This window comes from Panulirus ornatus, chromosome 2 (genome assembly GCF_036320965.1).
Source record: "Panulirus ornatus isolate Po-2019 chromosome 2, ASM3632096v1, whole genome shotgun sequence".
Taxonomy (NCBI): Eukaryota; Metazoa; Arthropoda; class Malacostraca; order Decapoda; family Palinuridae; genus Panulirus; species Panulirus ornatus.
The window spans coordinates 13,403,394-13,423,609 of NC_092225.1; the positions used below are offsets into that span (position 1 = coordinate 13,403,394).

At 42.3% G+C, this 20,216-nt stretch overlaps 1 protein-coding gene across 1 annotated transcript in view; it reads left to right on the plus strand.

Annotated features, from left to right (window-relative positions):
- Positions 1 to 19,789: 19,789 nt before the first annotated feature.
- LOC139753440 (uncharacterized) overlaps positions 19,790 to 20,216 on the plus strand; it is a 499,944-nt gene continuing 499,517 nt past the window's right edge. Inside the window, exon 1 of the mRNA XM_071669980.1 lies at positions 19,790 to 19,888. The gene's annotated coding sequence lies outside the window, so the exon portion shown is untranslated. The remainder of the gene's footprint in view (positions 19,889 to 20,216) is intronic.

Here is a 20,216-nt window from a genome sequence, read left to right on the forward strand (position 1 = left end):
ACGGTGTTGTGCCGGAGTCCGTCTCACGCCAGGACTTCTGTGATGTGTTCCTTGTAAGATGATGGTGGTGGTAGCCTGGCATAAGGTGGAGGTAGAGCCCGATAACTCTGTGCCTTGACCAGTACTGAGGATGGTTTAAGCCCCTTCTTTGACTACCTCGATGCTGAACGCTCTTTAATTCTCTTATAATTTTAGCATCAACAATAAACGTTTTCAGGAATGACACGAGTCGTTCACGTAGAGCAGGAGAAGCAGTCGACTCGAGACTTGAGTCGTCTGGAGACCAGCTCTCTCTTTCCTTCCGTTTTAAGTAGATTCGTCCACCAGAATAATCCTCCTCTCACCCTTGAATCCTTCATTCTATCAGTTTCCTCCGACCAAGTTTACCGAATACTTAAGGATTTTTATCGGCCTTTTGCACTATTTCTTTTTTGATTTCTTTGTTCTTTATCCTCTCCCTACTGTGTTTATTTCTTGCTTTCTTATTTTTCAAATCATGTTCGGGTGCTCTAGCACCTACATTGTCTCACGTCGCATTTCTACTTTCCCCTGCCCACTTGACATGCTTTGAGTCATGATTCTTTCTTCTCTGACAGACTTTTTTTCCGTATCCCATGTATCGACTCCCTGATTATAGCTCCCTCACTATGTTCTTCTAATCTGACTCTCGAAGATTTTATGTGCCAGTCAAGGGTACTAAGAAAGCCTTTAGCTTCACCGATTATTCTCCAATCTCCTTCGTCCTCGTTTCTTGGTTTACTGTGTGGTTCCTTAAGTTATTTCATTGCCAGCCTCACTGGTATTCGATCAGTGCATGCATGATCTGTTTTCCCCGTAAATGTAGAAGAAAATACAGGTAACATAGGTGGCCAGCCAGGGAACCTCAGTTCTTCCCCGTTTGCCACCTGTAGTCCATTTGCATTAGTAAGGACCATGTTTGACCCTCATGTCTCTCACTGTTTGCTATTACTGGTCTATTTAAGTCAGCCTTAAAGGTCATGTAATCGTTCGTCTCTCTCTCTCTCTCTCTCTCTCTCTCTCTCTCTCTCTCTCTCTCTCTCTCTCTCTCTCTCTCTCTGCACTCCGTGTTTTCGCCTTTTTGATCTTGTTTTCGTTCATAGTTGTTGTTTTTTTCTTGGTCTGTCTCCTGTGATGCACAACCTCTCAGATTTCTCTTAAAATGAGAGTTGCTTTACCTTTGCCTCCCTCATACTGCCAGGCGATCGTACTCTGTAGGTCTGTCCATTTAGCCACCGCAGTATTTTCCCATTATTCTTCGTTCAGAGACAGGGGAACGTATCATTCATCTCTATCATTTCTCACTGCTGGAGTACCGTTTGGTCTAACCAGATGACCAGCTAACTTTTTTAAAGAGTTCGTTTTGATCCACTTCAAAGTTTCTGGTTATATTTCACGGGACATTTTTCTTTTTTCTCTCCTTTCCCTTCAGAGGTCGTAACATGTTCTCGTTTCATCTACTCGTCAATCTATTCGTTAAAGTCTCTTTTCAGATATTTTTACTGATCTTGTGTGCAGCTCATCCTGCCCCTGAACCTCATGCCTCTTCCCTTGCCTGACCACATGACTGGCTCACTAAATCATTCTCCCTTCACCTTTCCTCTCGCGTGTATTTCTCTGTTTGAAAATGGCAAGTTTTCTCATTCATTTTTACATCCTTCCTTCCTCCTATGCTTGTGTTGAAACATTATATATATATTTATCATCATGATCTTAGATAATCTTTGTTTTTGTATTTTCTCATTCATTTTTACATCCTTCCTTCCTCTTATGCTTGTGTTGAAACATTATATATATTCATCCTCATGATCTTAGATAATCTTTGTTTTTGTATTTTCTTCCCTCGTCTGATTCAGGTGTTGTCTGCCTTTCTGTGTCTGACTTTGTGGCTAACAGGCCTTCAGCTTCCGCATCGTTCCTAATACTCTTGCAGGAAATTTACGTTATGTGATTAATTATCATCTATCTGTGCTCTATGGCGAGGGAGTTTTACACTCGGTGGGGCCCCATCTCTTGGACATTCTCATCTATCATACATATAAATGCTGCTTGCGTTATCCATCGCCACAGTCATTCTCTTCCATTCAACCACCACTTATACTTTAAAAGTAATTATTTACCTCTATTGTAACAAGTTTCTTACTTAAATTCATGTCATGATCTCTTCTCTCGAAGAACTTTTCACTGTCCTCATCACTGATCTGCTTTGAAAACTTCTGTATTCCTAGATGGGCAAATTTAGCATTTCACTGTAACTTAATTCTCGTAATTCTGGTACTCATCTTCGTTGCTCTCCTCTGAACCTTCTCTCTTTGCTCTATATAGTGCACCTTTAGTTGCCATGACCAAACTTTAGAAGCATATTCTATGTTTAGCCTTTTGCATTGTATGGAAAGATTGTTGACTGTTCCCTTATCCATATACTTGAAAGCTATTCTGATATTTACCTGAAGACAAGTTTGTTTACTGTTCTAATGTGGGACTTGGGCAACAGGTTAGGGACGATGTTGACTCCAACACCCCCCCCCCCCTCACACACACACACACACACACACACACACACACACACGTGCGCGTGCGTGCATGCACTAAAATAGACAAGATACATAAACAAGGTGAAGAGACTGGTTATCACAAGTATATAACTCTCTTCCATTGTTACACAATTAGCGTTCAAACACACACAGACACAGTCACACACACACACACACACACACACACACACACACACACACACACACACACACACACACACACAAAAGTAGGTCTAATACATAGTTCATCAAATTGTACCCAGCCAATATAAAGACAGGAGGATGTGGCAGTGTAAAAGAAGGACTCAGTATAATAATCTGGTAGAAAACGGGCTTCATGAAGGTTCTGTGTGTGTGTGTGTGTGTGTGTGTGTGTGTGTGTGTGTGTTCAGATTTTTGTGAGCGAAAATATCTTTTCTTTTTCTATCTATCCCTCAATTATTTTGTCACCTTTTATGCATGCATGTCTTTATATGGCTGCCTCATGAATCTGTCTACATCCATAACCATGAGTGAACACCCAGTGTGTTCATGGAAGAATCAGCATCACTAAAGGATGACTTTAACGACCAGCAGACCTTTTCACATATTGATTCCCTTAAAGGTGACGTGAATCTTTAGGGACTTGCAGTATCAATAGTGAAGCATGACACAATAGAAGTATATCGAGAAGATCCACAATTTATGTGGGCTTCTTTGACTCTTCTTGCTCCCTCGAGTTGCCACATGGTTCCCGCTGGTGGCTCACATGCCATAAGATAGTAGTCATGTGTTTAGTAATGACTGTTGATAAGTAGAATCTGTCCAGAAGCTTTTTATCCATTAAATTTTTCTTTCCAATGCGGAAATGTCTGTGCGTAGATGGTATTGACGTAGGGATATATGTATATATATATATATATATATATATATATATATATATATATATATATATATATATATATATATATATGTATTATCCCTGGGGTTAGGGGATTAAGAATACTTCCCACGTATTCCCTGCGTGTCGAAGAGGGCGACTAAAAGGGGAGGGAGCGGGGGGCTGGAAATCCTCCCCTCTCTCTTTTTTTTTAAATTTTCCAAAAGAAGGAACAGAGGGGGCCAGGTGAGGATATTCCAAAAACGCTACCTCGCTAACGTGGGAAATGGCGAATAGTTTAAAAGAAAAAAAAAAAAAAAAAAAAAAATATATATATATATATATATATATATATATATATATATATATATATATATATATATATACATATATATATATATATGTAACACTGTAGTTTTGTCTCGAGAGACAATCTCTTATGTAAATAAGATGCGCATGACATGCGTGGTAGCCGCTGTGGGCCTATCGTACGTTCTGTACGACAACTTCAACCAGACGACTGGCAGCTGGCAATTCCAAGCCCCCTCCCAGGCGGCCGAGTGTGCACAGAAACACTCTGAGAGAACTCTCACTCGCACTTTTTATCTGCGGTTGGGTTAGAAAATGTGGGAGTTAACGAGATCTTTGCTCTTATTTATAGAAACCTAAGACAGATTTAGAGGTGCATATGAACAGTTTGATTTGGTGGTTAGTTAGGTTGTAGGCTTGTTATCTGCCAAGGTCTTTAACGTGTGTTAAGGTCAAGTTATAACCATCATCAAGGTAGTAATGTTGAACAATTTCATCAGGTATCAAAATACATCTTTAAGGTTACATGCACTTTCGCTTTATATAAGACCCATGATAATTAGCCACACGATATAAACTGCCAGATTGCCACTTTACTACAAGCGTGAAGATCCTGGAAATGGAAGTCATTTCTGAAGCGATCTCGATAACATTTATCACCGTTTCGAACAGATGTAAATTTCGCAAGGCGTAATTTTACTCCCTGATGCATCGTTCAATATGATTCGAGACAGTTTCAACGTACTGTATTATGTAGCTTTGCTGTAATGATTTATAAATTCTTTTCCGATACGGAAGTTGCTGCCGAAAAGTAAATCAGTGTTTGGGCAATGTTCTCTCGTATAAATACCCCGGCTCACAATGCACCAGAGTTGGGATTAATTCAGTCAAAGTGATTGAATCATTGTTGTCATCAGTGACTTTTTAGGTAAAAACGAATTTACAATCTATTTCCTTTGTACATCCTACAAAACACTGTTTGAAAGCTAATGATCGGTAAAACCAAACAAATACATTATGGTAAATGACAATGAACTGTGCAATGATTTGACCTTTTTTTTTATTCTTTTATTAAAAAAGCTTGTCCTAACAAGTGAGCAAAAATCCCATATATATATATATATATATATATATATATATATATATATATATATATATATATATATATATATATATATGATTTTTTTCATACATTCGCCATTTCCCGCATTTGCGAGGCAGAGTTAAGAACAGGAGGACTGAGCCTTAGAGGGAATATCCTCACTTGGCCTCCTTCTCTGTTCCGTCTTTTGGAAAATTAAAAGACGGGAGGGGAGGATTTCCAGCCCCGCTCCCTCCCCATTTAGTCGCCTTCTACGACACGCAAGGAATACGTGGGAAGTATTCTTTTTCCCCTATCCCCAGGGAGGATTATATATATATATATATATATATATATATATATATATATATATATATATATATATATATATATATGTATGTATAAAACCCCACAACCCTTCCTCTCAGTAATCCAGGGGCTCCTAAGGCTCTGCACTCAGTAGCAGGGAAAGCATGGACTCCTTTGAAGTGAGAAGTTCTTTGACGAGACTGTATTCTGTTCACCAGAACAGTATACAAATTAGTATATACTTTCTTCCTTTTTCTTTCATAAATGTTCGCCATTTCCAGCGTTAGCGAGATAGCGCCAGGAACAGACGAAGAAATGGTCTCATGTCCGCACATCCACACTCTTGCTCTCATGCGTAATGCACAGAGATAAGGGTTCCTTATTTACAACCAGAATTCACAGATCTTTCCGTGGTTTCCCTCGACCGCTACATCAGCCCTAGTTCAGCACATTGATAGGACGTCGTTCCCTATATACCACATTCTTCCAATTCGCTCTATCCCTTGCACGCCTTGCAACCACCTGCATATTCAGGCCCCGAACCTTCAAGGTACTCCATCCTTCCACATCCTCCATGGTTTTCCCCTTATCTATGTTCCCTCCACTTTGGTCATGTGTACCCTCTTAGTCATCTTCTCCTCACTCATCTTCTCCATTTGTCCAAACCATTTCTGGACACCTTTTTCCATTCTTTCATACATACCTCTCCTTTTACTAAGAAGATGCACTAGCCCTTCTTCCTTACAGAGGGAAAGTACCAGCCCCTTCTTCCTTACAAAGTAAAAGCACTATACCTTCTTTCCTTACAAAGTAAAAGCCCCAGCCCTTCCTTCCTTACAAAGTAAAAGCACTATACCTTCTTTCCTTACAAAGTAAAAGCCCCAGCCCTTCCTTCCTTACAAAGTAAAAGCACTATGCCTTCTTTCCTTACAAAGTAAAAGCCCCAGCCCTTCCTTCCTTACAAAGTAAAAGCACTATACCTTCTTTCCTTACAAAAAAAAAGCCCCAGCCCTTCCTTCCTTACAAAGTAAAAGCACTATGCCTTCTTTCCTTACAAAGAAAGAGCACCAGCCCTTCCTTCCTTACAAAGAAAGAGCACCAGCCCTTCTTTCCTTACAAAAAAAAAAAAAAAAGCACGAGCACTTCCTTCCTTACAAAATGAAAGCACCAGCCCCTTCTTTCTTTACGGAGAAAAAGCACCAGCCCCTTCTTCCAACAAGACAAAAAACTACCAGCCCTTTATTCCATACTGGGAGAACCACCAACTTCTCTTTCCCACAGACGAGACCCACAACACTGCCCTTCCTTACCATTTGAGATGAACTCACTAGCCCTGCGTTCCTCGTCAGAGACCAACACCATACCGTACACCACAGACGCCGAGATCATGCAGAAAAAGAAAGAAAAATCATCGATCACGTCTCGACCAAATAAAAAAAAAACATATATAAACGTATTTTTGACACCTGATTTTCTCATCTCTTCGTGGGAAAAAAAAAATGTTTCCCCATCTTTAGGCGGGAAAAAATAACCGGATTTGTTCCCCGGGGATTTGTGTTAGAACCTTTTAGTGTCGACAAGCTGCACGAAGATTTTTTTTTCGTACGTGTGTTCTGAAAGCTGGCAAAAAAATAAAGAATAAATCAATTATTTCGAGGATTTTATCTTTATTTTTCAATCGCATCCTTTCACTTTTCCTAAGATATGTAAGACAGCGGAGTTATGTGTACTCTAAGCTCTGTATTACGAGGGAATTCAAACAGCGGGAGACCACTAGGCTCCTTCGAGGAGGCAGACATCAGAAGCTCAGATAAGCGTCGTAAAAGTTGGAAGGCAAACAGATTATAATTCAAAGAGAATAAACCTGGAAACTCTCAGTGTGAGCAGGGACGTTCGGGTACTGTGTAAGTCGTGGATCTGAAGCGAATTATTTGTCAAGTCTGTTCGTAAACGTGTCTATAGAACTGCTCTTAACCTTCGCTGATTGGTAAGTCATTCTATACGTCAGCGGTGCTGTTGAGGGCATAGTATATTGCCTTATATTCGATGTACAACGTTTGGCTCACGTGTTTTGCATCCATTGGGTGCCAGTGAAATCAGACAAATTAAGTCTGAGGTCAGATGATAATTCCCATAACCGAATTCATTAGCAAAGATCACTGATCGTCGATTGAATGTATGGTTCCTCATGACTGGAAATTAGCATGTCAGATCAAGAGTATCAAAGCCTTTAATCATTTTGAGTACATGTATTAGATCACCTCTTGACCTTCTCTTTTCTAAGCTAAATAGATTCCGATCGTTCAGTCTGGTCTCACAGGATTTGTTTCTCAGTCCGGGAATCATCTTGTTGACTGGACGTTGTACTCTTTCCATTCCATTTATATCTTTTTTCAAGCTGTGGGACCAAAAGGGAACACAATATTCAAAATGGAGACGATCCAGTGAAGTTAAAGAGTATAGATGGTTTCTCTAGACATAGATTAAAAAATCCTTTGAATCCAAGAGTATTGTTCGCTCTTTTCACTGATTATACGAACTCCTTAATTGCGTTTAGGTCACCGGAGATGATAACCTCAGTTTTTTCTTCCTCGTATAACTTTTGCATTTCATCAGAGATCATACCGTGGATTACTCATTCGTTTGCACCACCGATATGTAAAACTTTGCTCTTATCTGTGTCAGAATTCCTTTGCTACCTATGATCCTAGTCCAGTTGTCTGGGTAAGTTTGAAGCTGCAGTCGTTCAACTTCATCTGCGGCTTCAATGTGACTTAGTTTATTGTCTACGTCAGTTTAGCCTTTGATTTGATATCAACGGAATTGATTGCTTGTGAAAGGTAACATGATGGACCTCAGCACCTGATTACAGAGAATTCCTCGGCAATAATGATAATGATTATAATTATAATAATAATAATAATAATAATAATAATAATAATAATGATGATAATAATATTGATGATAATAATGACAATGATAATAATGATGATTAAAATGATAAAACAGCCACAAGCGATAGTGATAGTAATGATAATAAGAATGATAATAATGGTATGAAAATAATGAAATTATGGTAATGATTGAGATAAAACGGCAACGAAAAATGATAATGATAATATTTGTGGCAAAGGCATTGCATAGCCTCCAACTTCATAGCACCAAAAACCCCAGACTAACAAAACTCGTTTCTATATATTCATAGCTTCGCAAAACTGCACTCACGGGATTGAAACGAAAGAACTGCGGGGTAATAGAATCAAAGACGGTTAGGCTCCGCCACACAAAAGGATCAGCGAGGCTCTGATTCCACGAAAGGCTCTGCAGGGGATTAGATTCTGAGCTCAAGATGGGCTTATTAATATTGTGTCCTGGAACCTTAATGCATCTCTCTCTCTCGCTCTCTCGCTCTCTCTCTCTCGCTCTCTCTCTCTCTCTCTCTCTCTCTCTCTCTCTCTCTCTCTCTCTCTCTCTCTCTCTCTCTCTCTCACATCCTTCCTTTTCTCCCTCTTCATTTTCTCTTCTCCTACTCTCCCCAGCTCTCACTCATCCCTGTACCTTTTCCTCTCCCTAACACGATTTTAATGTTATTTAAACTAGAGGCATTGGAATGCATTACTCGTGACCTCTGTAACATATTTCATCAGTGAATTATTTTCACTTGGTACGTTTGACCTATATTCTACCAATGGGAGCAGGTCTGGTGTCTTATGGTGGTCAGGTTGGAAAGAACGGGTGGTGACGAATTAAGAAGTAGATGTAAGTAGATACACGAGAGAGAGAGAGAGAGAGAGAGAGAGAGAGAGAGAGAGAGAGAGAGAGAGAGAGAGAGAGAGAGAATATACCAACTTCCCTTCGAGTACTTACGAAGAAGTACTACATGAACTGCACAAGGGGAGAGAAAGAGAGAGAGAGAGCCATGACCTCAGCTTACTTATGTAATATTTCACGAGTGCCAGGGTCAGGCCTGAGGGACAAGGACGATAACCTGTTCAATCTACAATTCTGATGTTTTGATTGGAGCGGTTGGTGCCTGGCCTCGTGCTCACGATCCTTGCCTGCCTTCACTTCACATCCTCACTTCTCGACCCCACGTTGCCTTTTTATTCTTACTTTCTTTCAGTCTTTTTCGTATGTCTATCATCATCACTTCTCACGTGCGTTTAACCTGAGATTTTCAAAGCTATCTTTTTTTCCTGTCTCTTCCATTCTCTCTTGCCACTGTCTCCGTCTCTCATTCCACGCTCAGCTGCGTCTCTCTCACGTCTCTCTCTCTCTCTCTTCTCTCTCTCTCTCACGTCTCTCTCTCTCTCTCTCTCTCTCTCTCTCTCACGTCTCTCTCTCTCTCTCTCTCTCTCTCTCTCTCACGTCTCTCTCTCTCTCTCTCTCTCTCTCTCTCTCTCTCTCTCTCTCTCTCTCTCTCTCTCTCTCTCTCGCTCGCTCGCCTCCATCCCTCCTCATTCCTCACCTTTCCTTCTTGCCCCTCATTCTCCGGAGCCTGCCTCTCCGTCAACCCTAAGATACTCACATTCTTGCATGTTCCACTAGCCATTCCTCCTCACACATTCTGCACCTCACACCCGTCTTTCTTCAGCTTGTCACCGTCTTCATGTGAACACCCCTCTCACTGGTTGAGGTAGACCCGAGTGTGTATATGCGCTATACCGTTCCGCTAAATTCGAAATACCTCGGGTTCTTGTGGTGGTGAGTTGCGCACCACAAACCTCAAAAAAAAACATGATAAAACTAATAAGATTCATGAAATATATAAACCACTAAATCCAAACTTAACTCCCCCACTCACTCCCCCAATGTCAATCGTCTCCAAACCGTCTTCCTTTGAGACACATCTCTGTCACCGCTTAAACTCCCCAGTCTTCACCAACCTCTATCTAGTCCTCCTCCTCCTCCTTCTCCTCCTCCTCCTCCTCCTCCTCCTCCCGCCCCCCCCTCCCCGCTATTCTTCGTAATAACTCCGGCCGTTGCGTAAGACCATCAGATCGTGGCCCCCCCCCCCCCCGAAATCGATGTTCTCATCTGGCTTTGCAATCATGCAAACGATTCAGACGAGTCAGAGCCACCTGGCTATGTTGATGTGTTGGTTCCCCTGTGGACTCTCTCTCTCTCTCTCTCTCTCTCTCTCTCTCTCTCTCTCTCTCTCTCTCTCTCTCTCTCTCTCTCTCTCTCTGAAACGCTAAGCACGAACTCAGTTATGTATGTGAAATGACTGTAAGATAAAGGAAAAGAAAGATATTAGTGAACTTACGATATATATATATATATATATATATATATATATATATATATATATATATATATATATATATATATATATAAACTGCCATAAAGAGTCATCCATGAACCTTACGTAAAAACCAAAGTTAGAGACGCAAGTTAACATAGAATAAGAGATACAATAATACAGTCCCTGTATGACGTTATACTCGCTGTAAACATGGCCTGAGAGCATTATGAAAACTTTACGAACACAGGAGGTTTAAAGACGTTCCGTTGCTTGCAGAAGAAGGATTTTTCCCTAATGGTCAACAGACTCCGTTAGTAAGAGATAGCTTTTGCTCAAAAAGCCATTGTGAGTTCCCATATAATCTCTACAGCTCACAGTAGCCACCATGATAATATAGCCAACATGATAACCTAGCCTTGATGACAATATATTGACCATTGAAATATGGTCATCATGACAATATGGCCAAATTAAGGATTTGTACATCTAATTTGGGCAAATGGTCCTGTTCGTAAATTCTGTAGGCTCAAAGATGTTAATCTCTACTCACAGGTCTCCTCACCATCAGCAGACATGACACTTGATAAAACACACATACAGAAATGACCCGGATAAGCACTTAACCAACCACCCTCCCAGCTCAGTCTTAAACACCAGCCCACCAGAAATACACCCATCTGAAACCACACTCCCCAGACGTACACGAGTCACACTCTTTCGTCTACGTTGTAAACGATGCAACTGTCAAACTGAAGACGCTTAGCTTTTACTGCTCCTGAAGGCGGGATCCAGTAACACCCATATATATTCATAAACATATGGAGAGAGGAAGTGAGGAGAGGTCGAACAAAAGTATATATGTATCATAAGTGAATGGTAGGGCAAGGAAAAGTGGGAGACCAAACTGGAGATGGAAGGATAGAGAGGAAAAGATTTTGAGTGTTCGGGGCCTGAACATGCAGGAGGGTGAAAGGTGTGCACGGGACAGAGTAAATTGGAGCGATGTGGTATGCAGACCTCATACTTGCCCCTCTCTCCAAGACTTTACCGCTCTCACCACTCCCATCCATAAACAGATTACACACCCATGGTGACATCGCACACCCTTGCCGCAGACCGAACCAGAGCATGTGAAACAACCAGGGAAGAATCCACGGACAGGCCTGTAGTCTGTAGAGCGTTCTGGTTTCGGTGCGTTGCACATAACAGCTAGAGACTGAGTATGAGCGAATGAGGCCTCTTCGTCTGTTCCTGACGCTACCCCGCCACTGCGGGAACGGTGAACAATTATTTATATATATGTGGTTTCGGTGCATTATACATAACAGCTAGAGACTGAGTGTGAACGAATGTGGCCTTTGTTATCTATTCCTAGAGCTACCTCGTGCACATGCGTGGGGAGGGGGGGTGTTATTTCATGTGTGGCGGGGTGGCGATGGGAATGAATAAAGGCAGACAGTATGAATTAATGACATGTGTATATATGTATATGTCTGTGTGTGTATATATATGTACACATAGAGATGTATAGGTATGTATATTTGCGTGTGTGGATGTGTATGTATATACATGTGTATGTGGGTGGGTTAGGCCATTCTTTCGTCTGTTTCCTTGTGCTACCTCGCTAACACGGGAGACAGCGACAATTGGTATACATAGGGTGTTCAGTGCTGTAAATGGAAATGGTGAAGAGCTTGTAGATTTGTGTGCTGAAAAAGGACTGGTGATTGGGAATACCTGGTTTAAAAAGCGAGATATACATAAGTATACGTATGTAAGTAGGAGAGATGGCCAGAGAGCGTTATTGGATTACGTGTTAATTGACAGGCGCGCGAAAGAGAGACTTTTGGATGTTAATGTGCTGAGAGGTGCAACTGGAGGGATGTCTGATCATTATCTTGTGGAGGCTAAGGTGAAGATTTGTATGGGTTTTCAGAAAAGAAGAGTGAATGTTGGGGTGAAGAGGGTGGTGAAAGTAAGTGAGCTTGGGAAGGAGACTTGTGTGAGGAAGTACCAGGAGAGACTGAGTACAGAATGGAAAAAGGTGAGAACAATGGAAGTAAGGGGAGTGGGGGAGGAATGGGATGTATTTAGGGAACCAGTGATGGATTGCGCAAAAGATGCTTGTGTTATGAGAAGAGTGGGAGGTGGGTTGATTAGAAAGGGTAGTGAGTGGTGGGATGAAGAAGTAAGATTATTAGTGAAAGAGAAGAGAGAGGCATTTGGACGATTTTTGCAGGGAAAAAATGCAATTGAGTGGGAGATGTATAAAAGAAAGAGACAGGAGGTCAAGGGAAAGGTGCAAGAGGTGACAAAGAGGGCAAATGAGAGTTGGGGTGAGAGAGTATCATTAAATTTTAGGGAGAATAAAAAGATGTTCTGGAAGGAGGTAAATAAAGTGCGTAAGACAAGGGAGCAAATGGGAACTTCAGTGAAGGGCGCAAATGGGGAGGTGATAGCAAGTAGTGGTGATGTGAGAAGGAGACGGAGTGAGTATTTTGAAGGTTTGTTGAATGTGTTTGATGATAGAGTGGCAGATATAGAGTGTTTTGGTCGAGGTGGTGTGCAAAGTGAGAGGGTTAGGGAAAATGATTTGGTAAACAGAGAAGAGGTAGTAAAAGCTTTGCGGAAGATGAAAGCCGGCAAGGCAGCAGGTTTGGATGGTAATGCAGTGGAATTTATTAAAAAAGGGGGTGACTGTATTGTTGACTGGTTGGTAAGGTTATTTAATGTATGTATGACTCATGGTGAGGTGCCTGAGGATTGGCGGAATGCGTGCATAGTGCCATTGTACAAAGGCAAAGGGGATAAGAGTGAGTGCTCAAATTACAGCGGTATAAGTTTGTTGAGTATTCCTGGTAAATTATATGGGAGGGTATTGATTGAGAGGGTGAAGGCATGTACAGAGCATCAGATTGGGGAAGAGCAGTGTGGTTTCAGAAGTGGTAGAGGATGTGTGGATCAGGTGTTTGCTTTGAAGAATGTATGTGAGAAATACTTAGAAAAGCAAATGGATTTGTATGTAGCATTTATGGATGTGGAGAAGGCATATGATAGAGTTGATAGAGATGCTCTGTGGAAGGTATTAAGAATATATGGTGTGGGAAGCAAGTTGTTAGAAACAGTGAAAAGTTTTTATCGAGGATGTAAGGCATGTGTACGTGTAGGAAGAGAGGAAAGCGATTGGTTCTCAGTGAATGTAGGTTTGCGGCAGGGGTGTGTGATGTTTCCATGGTTGTTTAATTAGTTTATGGATGGGGTTGTTAGGGAGGTGAATGCAAGAGTTTTGGAAAGAGGGGCAAGTATGAAGTCTGTTGTGGATGAGAGAGCTTGGGAAGTGAGTCAGTTGTTGTTCGCTGATGATACAGCGCTGGTGGCTGATTCATGTGAGAAACTGCAGAAGCTGGTGACTGAGTTTGGTTAAGTGTGTGAAAGAAGAAAGTTAAGAGTAAATGTGAATAAGAGCAAGGTTATTAGGTACAGTAGGGTTGAGGGTCAAGTCAGTTGGGAGGTAAGTTTGAATGGAGAAAAACTGGAGGAAGTAAAGTGTTTTAGATATCTGGGAGTGGATCTGGCAGCGGATGGAACCATGGAAGCGGAAGTGGATCATAGGGTGGGGGAGGGGGCGAAAATCCTGGGAGCCTTGAAGAATGTGTGGAAGTCGAGAACATTATCTCGGAAAGCAAAAATGGGTATGTTTGAAGGAATAATGGTTCCAACAATGTTGTATGGTTGCGAGTCGTGGGCTATGGATAGAGTTGTGCGCAGGAAGGTGGATGTGCTGGAAATGAGATGTTTGAGGACAATGTGTGGTGTGAGGTGGTTTGATCGAGTAAGTAACGTAAGGGTGAGAGAGATGTGTGGAAATAAAAAGAGCGTGGTTGAGAGAGCAGAAGAGGGTGTTTTGAAATGGTTTGGGCACATGGAGAGAATGGGTGAGGAAAGATTGACCAAGAGGATATATGTGTCGGAGGTGGAGGGAACGAGGAGAAGTGGGAGACCAAATTGGAGGTGGAAAGATGGAGTGAAAAAGATTTTGCGTGATCGGGGCCTGAACATGCAGGAGGGTGAAAGGAGGGCAAGGAATAGAGTGAATTTGATCGATGTGGTATACCGGGGTTGACGTGCTGTCAGTGGATTGAATCAGGGCATGTGAAGCGTCTGGGGTAAACCATGGAAAGTTGTGTGGGGTCTGGATGTGGAAAGGGAGCTGTGGTTTCGGGCATTATTGCATGACAGCTAGAGACTGAGTGTGAACGAATGGGGCCTTTGGTGTCTTTTCCTAGTGCTACCTCGCACACATGAGGGGGGAGGGGGATGGTATTCCATGTGTGGCGAGGTGGCGGTGGGAATGAATAAAGGCAGTGTTAATTGTGTGCATGGGTATATATGTATGTGTCTGTGTGTATATATATATGTGTTCATTGAGATGTATAGGTATGTATATTTGCGTGTGTGGACGTGTATGTATATACATTGTGCATGGGGTGGGTTGGGCCATTTCTTTCGTCTGTTTCCTTGCGCTACCTCGCAAACGCGGGAGACAGCGAGAAAGCAAAGTTAATAAATAAATGAAATATATATATATATATATATATATATATATATATATATATATATATATATATATATATATATATATATATATATATATATATAAAGCTATCATACCGCATAAAAGCAATAGTTGAAAATACCTTTAGGGAACAATCTATTTGCGGAGCTCAAAATAATTTTGGAAAAAGCGCTCCTCTCCATTTCCCGCCGTTAACTGACTGTTTCATATTTTCGGTATAAAATCGTATCTGACCTAACCATCATCTTTATGAAATTTAATGAATTACATAACGCACTATTCCTCAAAGGCACACCTAAAAAAAAGTATAGAATAGGAAAAAAATGAATGAACTATTTTTATTTGGCTAGTTTTCCTCTGAAAATCCAGCCATTACGTTCTATGGTCGTCACAATATGTCCCTGATGTAAAAGCCAACAATAGATAGATATACAAAACTGACATAGAAAAACAATATCCCTCTCCGTGCTGTTGTTCTTGACCAAGATTATCATTATCAACACGTCTGTTGTTCACTTGCGGAAGACATGCATTTCTCGCACCTTCCCCCGGAACTTTTCCTGCATAGTATACAGCATCATTTCTGGCTGTGGGATCCCACTGGATTTCAGGAAATAGGCTTATGTTATCATCATTGTGGCACTCTCGGAATATAGATGTGTTTCTTATCACGTTTCTCTTCATCTGCATTCCTCTCACTATGAGCTACTCATAACGTTTCTCTTCATCTGCATTCCTCTCACTATGAGCTACTCATAACGTTTCTCTTCATCTGTATTCCTCTCACTATGAGCTGCTCATAACGTTTCTCTTCATCTGCATTCCTCTCACTATGAGCTTCCACTCTTGATAAATCATTTCACTTAATTGTGGATCCTTCTCTTTGAAGTCCTCTATACCTTCTCTAGCAGTTCTCTGTATGCTTAGGTGAGGAGGTCAAACTGCGGATGGATATCCCAGTAGGGGATATATACCTCATGTATGTGTAGATATGTGTATGTAAAAGCTGTTGAAAATACGCATGTGTAAAAGTGTGTGTGTGTGTGTGTGTGTGTAAATCCTGTTTAATCCACGTATGTATAGATGCGTGTGTCTGAATGTTGTTAAATCCACGTATGTGTGAATGTTTGTGTCTAAATACTTTTAGATCCACGTATGTGTAGATGTGTGTGTGTGTGTGTGTGTGTGTGTGTGTGTGTGTGTGTGTGTGTGTGTGTGTGTGTGCTGTTAGATTCACGTATGTGTAGATCTGTGTGTGTTTAAATGCTGTTAAATCCATCTATGTGTAGATATGTGTGTGTGTGTGTGAATGTTGATTAATCCACGTATGTGTGTGTGTGTGTGTGTGTGTGTGTGTGTGTGTGTGTGTGTGTGTGTGTGTGTGTGTCTAAATGCTGTTAAATCCACGTACGTGTATTGGTTTCCGCATACATGTACATATAGAGCAAGAGGAGAGGAAATAACGGGGCAGCAATACAATATCGTACGTTGAGTAGACTTGCGACACCGGAAATGACGATTCTACTGGACTGGCGGAGAGATTCAATTATGCGAGTAATTGGAAAGGAAGGAAAAAAAATAATAATCTCGAATTCGAAATTCCCGCGATATCCCGCTTCTCAAGTGCCCTAACCCCTCTATACCGGACACAGCTCCAGTAAGGTAACTCCTCCTCCTCCTCCTCCTCCTCCTCCTCCTCCTCCTCCTCCTCCTCCTCCTCCTCTCGTGCGATTAAAGACGTAACAGCATCACCGTAGGACTGATGGAGCCCGATGATCTCTTACGTAAGAGTGAGGAGTTTGTGTCGAGTTGAGCGTGTAAGAAACGTTTTGTGTGTGTGTGTGTGTGTGTGTGTGTGTGTGTGTGTGTGTGTGTGTGTGTGTGTGTTTATGTGTGTGTGTGTGTGTGTGTGTGTGTGTGTGTGTGTGTGTGTGTGTGTGTGTGGTTCAGAGTGGCATGGAGACCGCCCCTCACATCCCACCACCGCCAGCCACCAGCCTGATGGCCACATGAACTTTACCACCACACAGGGAAAAAGTGGTCCCGAACGAGAGTCTGAGAGGTTTGTTATTGTTGCATGCGCTCTTAATAATCTGGGTGGAATGCTCTTCAGCCAGCTCGACCAGCACAAGATTTGAATATAGTGGGGAAGGATTTTAGGGAGGAGGGGGTTTTCAAGGGGTAATATATTCGCGATAGTTGCGTGTGTGTGTACATGTGTGTGTGTGTGTGTGTGTGTGTGTGTGCGTGTGTGTGTATGTTTGTTTGTGTGTGTGTGTGTGCGTGTGTGTGTATGGGTGTGTGTGTGTGTGTGTGTGTGTATGTGTGTGTTTGTGTGTGTTTCACCGATAGAGTTTGTCTTATTAAAGTTTGCTTTGTCAAACGTTGGGCATCTTTCCTTCCTTATATCTCAGGATACCTAATTTATCTTGAATTCTAATATATGTTCTTTTTTTCTTACGTACCTTCCGCAAGTAGATGCCATCCCAGTGGAGTTAGATTACCGTCCCTGGTCTGTATTTAACCGGCACGACCGGTTGCGCAACCTCGAGTATCAGGCAACACAAGAGCCCAACTGCAGGTTTATTGGTCCTTTTGTTTATCTAAAAGCACAGTTTTGTTTACTTAACAAGACTAGATGCGACACAGGACCTTGTCTGAAACCTTTCAACCTCATGTAATCGCCAAATGTCTTATATCTTTTTTTTTTTGTGCACGTTTAACGTTCACAGACAGGCGTTGGTATGCAAGGTTGGTGAAGAAATCAGAGACCAGGAATACTGGAAGAATAAATAATTGTTAGACCTTTAAAATGCTGTAAGTCTTTCTCCAAACGTCTCCTCGGGAAGAGACAGGGTCGAGGGTTCGTGAGTTACTTTTAATATTTTACGTGACATTAAGACTCTCGGTCGTTCTCAGATGTTGCAGACTTGATTCGGACAAGCTTGCTTCTGTGCCGAATTCACATTCATTGTAAATGTCTTTATTTAGACCATTAGATTGTCTCGTGGATGGAGATGAGCTTTGAACGGGTCACTTGCAGAGAGCAGAATGTCGTTCACCTGGGGAAGGAGCTTGGATCTCATGTAGACTGACAAACATCACTTCGAAGAGAATCAATCAGAAGATCTTTAAACGCCGCCGCTCGCACTCCAACCGCTCGAGCCGATGGATATTGCATGAGGCTTCACAAGCGTTAGATAGAAGCCACGGTGGCCAGCCTCACGTTGCTAGGTGTGTGGTGGCCAGCCTCACGTTGCTGGGTGTGTGGTGGCCAGCCTCGCGTTGCTGGGTGTGTGGTGGCCAGCCTCGCGTTGCTGGGTGTGTGGTGGCCAGTCTCACGGTGCTGGGTGTGTGGTGGCCAGCCTCACGTTGCTGGGTGTGTGGTGGCCAGCCTCACGGTGCTGGGTGTGAGGTGGCCAGCCTCACAGTGCTGGGTGTGTGGTGGCCAGCCTCACGGTGCTGGGTGTGAGGTGGCCAGCCTCACGGGGCTCGGTGTGTGGTGGCCAGCCTCACGGTGCTGGGTGTGTGGTGGCCAGCCTCACAGTGCTGGGTGTGTGGTGGCCAGCCTCACGGTGCTGGGTGTGTGGTGGCCAGCCTCTCGGTGCTGGGTGTGTGGTGGCCAGCCTCACTGTGTTGGGTGCTATTTTAACCAGAGTTCAATACTCCTCCGAGTTCGTCTCCTCCTTAAACATCCCCTGACGTCCTCTAATGTCCGGAAGAACTTACCTGGACGGCTCAAGGCTACCCACATGATGCTCGCAGATCCCCACACAGTCGTCAGCGAAATACGAGTACGTTATCTCTCTCTCTCGCTGCCCTTCATGCTTCGTATTCCTCTAGTGAAAATGGTGTAGAAATATTTTTTTAATTTTGATTTCTGAAATTCAGCCGGATGTGGATATGGTGTTTTTATTTTTTCCCGAATTATGTTATGTTGAATGGTACTGAATTAGTGATATACACATTTGTTTAATGGATTTTATTTCGAATTATTGTATCTATTCATCCCCAGGATCACTTTCCCTATAGGGTTTCGTGCATTTTCAATGTTGCGCTACTTTCAGTAGCAGGGAAGTGATGGAACCCTTGACAATGAGTCGTTCTTCAACGAGATTGGACTCCCTTTCGTAAACAGACGATGATACAGGTTCGTTGAAGGTGACTTTTCACTCCCAGGATAAACTGCAAGCAGGCAGAGTCCGGTAACGCCTTTCATGTCGGATAAGGCAAGTTAATCAAGTTTGTTCACCGTAACATTTATTATCTATCATTACATATTCATGAAAACCGAAACTTCCTGCTGCATTACAGCTTTGCTTGCTGAGCATGCAAATCCCTCATTATCACCATCGTAGTGACATTCATCACCCTACCGTCTTTCATCACAGAACCAGATCCCAAAATCAACGTAATGTAAGACCCAAGAGCCATGCTCGTTTTCTATTATATCAACCTCGTTTTCCTTTTCCTGTCAGAAACCTGTCGTGAAGATGGGCATGTCTGAACCATTTGGTATTCCTGGATATACGAGATATTCATGACTGGATCAGCAGGCATACATGATTGAAGATCTTAGCCACAATGTAGAGGACCTAGCCTGTGTTATGTAAACTGAGCAGTGTAAGAACCTGGACCAAAAGAAGTCAGTCAAGTGACCGTATTTTTTTTTTTCTCGGTTTCTGACTCGTGAATTTGGAACGCTAGGAATTGCACAGGCATATTGTACTCCTTAATCAAGTGGATCCGATTTTGTGATGATAATGATAGATTTATTGCTGACAGGTGTGTTACCGGACTCCGCCTACTCGAGGGGTCACTGCGACTGAACAACAGTCACCTTTGGCGAGGACCGGGAGGTCAGTCTCATCCAAGAACTTCTAACTCCAAACAAGTCTGCGTTTCCCTGCGACTGGAAGTAGCGCCGTCTTGGGCTCTAGGAACCTTCATAAAGGTCGTGAGTAACTCCAGGATTCTTTCATAGGATTTAATCCTGAGGTGATTACTGATAACGCATTGCAGAACTCTTTCGTATAGATCAGTTCTAGGGTAGCTGCAGACAAGTATTGTTGATAGATTTGACAGAACCAGTTTACCAACTGTGTACGATCTTATTCTTGGCCTTTGGGGGTCACAATGGCCTCAGTGACCCCAGCTTCTTAGACTACAATGGACGTCTTGTCTCTAGCTACCCACTATAATCAGATCAACCAGGTTCACTGAACAAGTATCTTCTGCCTCGCTTGAACCTATGTGGGCAGAATATGTCAGCGAGTATAATGATT